The sequence below is a fragment of the Capra hircus genome, chromosome 18 (assembly GCF_001704415.2).
Source record: "Capra hircus breed San Clemente chromosome 18, ASM170441v1, whole genome shotgun sequence".
Lineage (NCBI taxonomy): Eukaryota > Metazoa > Chordata > Mammalia > Artiodactyla > Bovidae > Capra > Capra hircus.
This window is the reverse complement of record NC_030825.1, coordinates 27,018,959-27,025,005: the sequence shown is the minus strand read 5'-3', so window position 1 is coordinate 27,025,005 and position 6,047 is coordinate 27,018,959.

Here is a 6,047-nt window from a genome sequence, read left to right as displayed (position 1 = left end):
CATCTGTTAGCCTGTCTCCATAGTAACAGCTCTCCAGGCCGAGGGCAGGTCCTGGGAGAGGAGGCTTCTGGGAAATGTAGTCTTTTGTCACTAACCAGGTCTGGGTCCAGGAGACCCACTGCAGTACGTCCCTCAGCCAGCGGTGGGCTGGAAGCAGCTCATGTGCCGGTTTGCAAGAACTGATGGTTAAAGCTTTAGGAATGTTTGTGAACCCACTGATGAACACAGTCATTAGTGAAATTTAGATTATAAAAACATACAAGTAAATAGACTATACTAAAAGCAGAGGTAAGAAGTACTCAAAACTCATCACTCCCTAATTATTTTACTGCATTTTATTGTTATCTGAGCTCCAGAGGTTATTTATCCCTATTGTTATCTATACGACGAAAATATTATGTAAGGGTAAGCTGCTCCGCATCTTTTTCCAGCTCTGTTCAGTGATGTCACATAGGTAGCTTAAAATGGTCCATGAGCTTATTTATACCACAGAGACTGGCAAATGCTGCAGAAAAGGACTTTTTCTCTCCTCACGCGTGCTAAGTCGCTTCAGTCGTGTCTGACTCTTGGCGACCCTGTGGACTGTAGCCTGCTAGGCTCCTCTGCCCATGGGATTCTTCAGGCAAGAATACTAGAGATTTCTCTCATCAAGTGTTGTTAAACATTTACCAGGACAGCACTGCTTCTGCTTGCATGTTCAGTATGGCCTTCATCAAACAGATAGAAAGCAGTGTGGGTCCTGGCATGGCCGCCTGTCATTGTGGACACAGTCAGGCTGCCCAAGTCCTGGTTCTAGTCAAGACTGAACCACTGATTTAGTATAAATCTCATGGCACAGGGAAAACTTGCTTGTTAGGTTAGTGGCCCATGAAATTGCTTACTTTAATTTCTTTTAAATTCCAAGGAAAAAATGAATAGACCAATAATGCACATTATGAGTCCACCTGGGATTATGTTTGTCTTCGTACCAATGTAGTCACAAAAGATAACTTCTTTTTTTTTTTTTTGAAGGAAAGGGCCCATAAAACTTGTGATGCTGCCTTGTGGGGATCAGTGGGGTCCAGAGAAATCCTGCAGATGTCTGGACCAGATTGTATAGTTGCTGCTATTGGTGAAAATGTAGGCATCACCTCAATTCTTGATAATAAAGAACAATTTTTTTTCTTCTGGCTGGAACATTATGCAGTCATATAAAATAAAGTGAGAAGGATAAATTAGATGGAGGGAAAATTCCTAAGATGGCATGTGGACTTCAGTCCTGGAGTTCACCATGGAATTACCTCTCTGGGGAATTCACCTGGGAGGCGGCCAGGAAGGGAAGAGGAAAAGGAAAATGTGATATGCGCCACTGGCGGAATGGAACATAGGTCTCCTTTTTCCTTTTGTCTCGTGCAACACCTAATTTCCTCCGCATAGTTGTTTATTCCTCTTTACCCATCCCCAGCCCACATAGGCATCACTGGGACGCTCCCCAACTCCCCACCAAATGAGCATTCTTTTTCATGCTGTCAGCATTTTTCATTGGTGTTAATGACATTGTATTAATATTTTTCTGTTTCTTAGACATTTGCTAAGAACTGTGTTTTTAACATCTACCCACTGGACTTCCTTGGTGGTCCAGTGGCTAAGAGTCTGGGCTCCCAAAACAGGGGGCCTGGGTTTGATCCCTGGTCAGGGAACTAGATCCTGAATGCTCCAACTAAGACCTGGCATAGCCAAATGAATAAAGAAAATAAATAAATATTAAACAAACAAACAAAAGCTGCACCAGAATTTATTAAAAAGAAAAAAGATCCACCCACATTAATTTCCTCTTTACCCTCCCAGCCATGGACACCCCGCTTTGCCATCAACTCCCATTATTCACAGATAATGCCACGCATGTCATTGGTGGAGTCCCTTCTAGACCTGCAAGTGTATCTCTGGGCTAAAGAACCAGGAGCAGGACTGCCGGCTCAGCAGCAACACTGCACTTCTTTTTCAGGTGGTGAAACCTACACTCTCTCCACCTCCCACAGTGCCTGAGGGAGCCTGGTACTTGCCCCCACCAGCAGCTGATATTCACTCCCTTCCTGACGTTTGCCAGTTTCGTAGGGGTACAACAAGATCTTATTGTCATTTGAGCATGTGCCTCTCTGATTACTAAAGATTTAAAATCTGTCTTCATGTGCTAATGTGTTAGCTTCAAGGGTTTCTTCTTCTGAAACTGTCTTTTAAAAACTCAACTCATTCTTCTTTATTGCAGAATTATCTTGTTTGGATTTGCAGGACCTCCAGGTGTTAATCCCTGGTTCCAGATGCTGCAAATGCCTCCCTCCATTCTGTCACAGGTCCACTAACCTTGCCGGTAGTGACCTTCATTGAACAGAAAACTTTAATTTTGATGTATCTGAGTCTATCAAGTTTTGGTCTGACATTTTGCACTTCTGAATTTTTGTTTAAAAAATCCTTTCTTGCACTTAAGTCACAAAAATATTTTCCCCTCTGCGATGACCTAGTTGGGTGGGATGGGCCATGGGAGGGAAACTCAAGAGAGAGGGGATATATGTATACAGATGATTCACCTTGTTGTACAGCAGAAACTAACACAACATTGTAGAGCAATTATACTCCAATAAAAAACATTTTCCTATGTTAACTTTGTAATTTTGCCATGCCATTTAGACCTTTACTCTGCTGGAAGTCCATCTCTGTATGAGCAGTTAAGTAGGGATTTTGTTTTATTTTTCCCCTTACAATGAGTTAATTTTCCAACACCATCATCAGATCATTTGTCCCTTCCTCGTCATGTCACTCTTGTCATACAGTAAGTCCCCGGGTCTACATGTGTCTGCCATGGAGCCCTCTGTTCTATTCCACTGGTCTTCATGTCTATCCCCGCATAGACTCCATGTTAAATTTACCACTATGGCCTTGTACACTCTTTATATCTGCAGGTCAGTTCTTCCTTCTATGCCCTCTTTCATTAAGGATGACTTAGTTATTTGAGGCCTATATGCCTTAATATAAAATTTATTTTATTTAGTTTTTAAAAATTTTACTTATTTGCTTACTTCTGGTTGTGCTGGGTCTTCATTGCTGTGCATGGACTTTTTCTAGTTGCAGTCCGTGGGCTTCTCATTGCAGTGGCTTCTCTTGTTTCAGAGCACGCACTCTAGGGTGCATGGGCTCAGGAGTTGTGGCCCACAGGCTTTGTTGCCCCGCAGCATGTAGACCAAGGGGCAAGGGATCTTCCTGGACCAGGAATCGAACCCACACCTCCTGCATTGCCAGGCAGATTCTTAATCACCAAACCACCAGGGAAACCCTTTCATATAAATTTTAGAATAAGTTTCAGAAAGCCTAAAAAATCACTTAGAATCTTTATTGGAATTACATTGTATTTATAGGTCAATTTGCAAAGAATTTTTATCTTTTGATATTAAATTACTTCTTTGAAAGCATGAAGCAAGTAGGTCTTCTTACTTTCTACCTATTTGTTACATTGTAATGAAAATGTATTAGGAAAGAAGAAGTTGGGACAGAACAGAGAGAACCTGGCAGGGAACCACAATGAGGGGACACCCTTCCTGCCCCACATAGATGACTACTGCTGCCTATGGCCTGATAAGGTGTCAGCCAAAGCCGAGTTCCGGCTTAGTCACGATCACACTGTGTTGGGTCGGCAGCCCTCTTAGCCAGTATCTCATGTAATCATCACCTTTGTCAGGCAGCTGCCGTTATCCCTGCATTACAGATTCAGTAGGTGAGGAACTGGTCCAAGGCAAAGAACTTGGACCAAGCAAGCTGAACTCTGAGTTCATGCTTTTGACCATTAGGCTATCCACCTCCTAGGTTGTCCTTTGGATACATCAGTGACAGGAGAACTTCATCTGTCTAGGTGGACCTTGGGGTGTTTTTTTTGCCATAGCCCTCCTTGGCCTTAGCTTGTGCTCGACTTGGTGCTTGGAGCCACTTTTGCACTGACTTCAAGCAGTGAGGGACCCCAGCCCCTCTGCTGCTGCCTGGCCCTGGGGTGGAGAGCCAGGCAGCAAACGGGACATCTCTGCTGTTACTTATGCACCCCTTCGGCTTTCCCCAACCGCACCTGGAAACCCCACCCATCCAGGGCTTGTGGTTCTATTGGTCCCTCATCCCACTGAGCATGTCTTAAGTGAGAAAGCAAGGAAAAAGCAAGAAAAAAACCACTGCCCAGGATTTCCCTTGAGACTTGGAGGTCAGGGACAAGGTAATATAACTCTAAACCCAGGGAGAACCCAGCTCTAGTGTCGGCCCAGGTTTCAAGGTGGTCTTGGGCGGGGTTGCTGGGCCTCTCTGGGCTCAATTTCCTCCTCCCTACCCAGGGCTGGTCCACTTGGCAGAGCTGTGCAAGGAATCTGGAAGAGAGATTTTTTTTTAAAAAATGTATTTATTTTCAATTGAAGGATAATTGCTTTACAGTATTGGATTGGTTTCTGCCAAACATCAACATGAATCAGCCATAGGTGTACATATGTCCCCTCCCTCTTGATAGAAGGGAGCTTTGAACTTCATACCCTCCTAGTTAACAAACAGGTCGCAGAAGCTCACAATCTGCTTTATACCCAGGTTTTCTTTAGGCTAAGTGGTTTCTCATGGAGCAAACGAAGTCCTGCTGACTTAATGTCGGGGATTCGCTTTGACCACCTCACTTAAGAAGACTCAATGGGCTTCCCAGGTGGCTCAGTGGTAACTAATTCACCTGCCGAAGTAGGAGACCCAGGTACGATCCCTGGGTTGGGAAGATCCCCTGGAGTAGGAAATGGCAACCCACTTCCCTGTTCTTGCCTGGAAAGTCCTATGGACCAAGAAGCCTGGCAGGCTGTGGTCCATGGGGTCACCACGAGGTGGACATGACTGAGCAACTGAGCATGCCCACATAAGACTCAACAAGCCCCATCTTACGCAGGGTGACTCTGAGGTTCAGAGAGGTGTGGTGACAGGCTCAGGGTCCCCCAGCCCCTAAACAGCAGAGCTAGGATTTGAAGCCAGGCCTGTCAGACACTGAAGCAGCCATTCTTCCTGAGGACAGGTTACTAGCTCTGAGACTTTGGGGTAAGGTTGTTGAGAACTTCAGTGTGAGAAATGGATGTCTGTGAAGATAAGCCCCAAAACCCACCAAGTTTGTCCCCCGAAACTGATAACGTGGCTCAACTGTTGCAGTGTCCACACTCTTAAGGTTTCCCTTCCAGGATCACAGTGATCTGCATAAAGCCAGGGTCCCGGGCTTCCTTTCTTTCATCTGTTTGCTGAGTGGGAGGAGGGAGAAGGGGAATCCAAGTCCAGGGCAGTTGTGGGGAGGAGGCAGACTGGCAGCCAGGGGTTGTGTTGAGGCTCTAATAATAACTTCTCACCTGTGGAAGGTGCTAGACTTTCTGCAAAGCACACTGGGGAGGGTGGGGGTTGAAGAGTGAGGCTGAACAGTAAGTTGGGTGAGGTGCAGTGTAGGGCGGAAGAGAGGGGTGGACACCAGCGCCCTGCCCTCCTGGTCGGACCGGCCCAGGGGGCCAGCATGTCCCTGCGTTTGTCTGTCTCTCCTTTTGTTTTCTTTCTTTGGGTCAGTCTATCTGTTCATCTTTCTATCGGTTTATCTTTCTGTCTCTCTCTGTCTCTCTGTCTATCTCTACTGTCTCTGACTCTTTTTTGTTTCCTACTGAGGAAACCAGTGGTTTAAAACCAAGCCCAGCCACCGGAAGAGACAAACCCAGCTGGGTCTGGCCTGAGGCACTCCCCTGGCACTATGGGAGCTTGGATGCCAGAAGAAATGTCCACCCTTTCTCTGTTCACAACCTCTCTCCCCCCACACTGGCTCTCCAGCTCTCAGGTGTGCTGAGCCCTGAACCTTATGCCCTCCACCCCCACCAAGACAGCAGGTCAGAGGTCAGTCCACCTGAGACCAGCTGGGACCTGGGACCCTTTGCTGCAATGCTTGCAACCTAGGCAGACCTCTCCTCCAGCAACAAAATGCAGAGAAGCTGCTGCTAAGTCGCTTCAGTTGTGTCCAAATCTGTGCGACCCCATAAACGGCA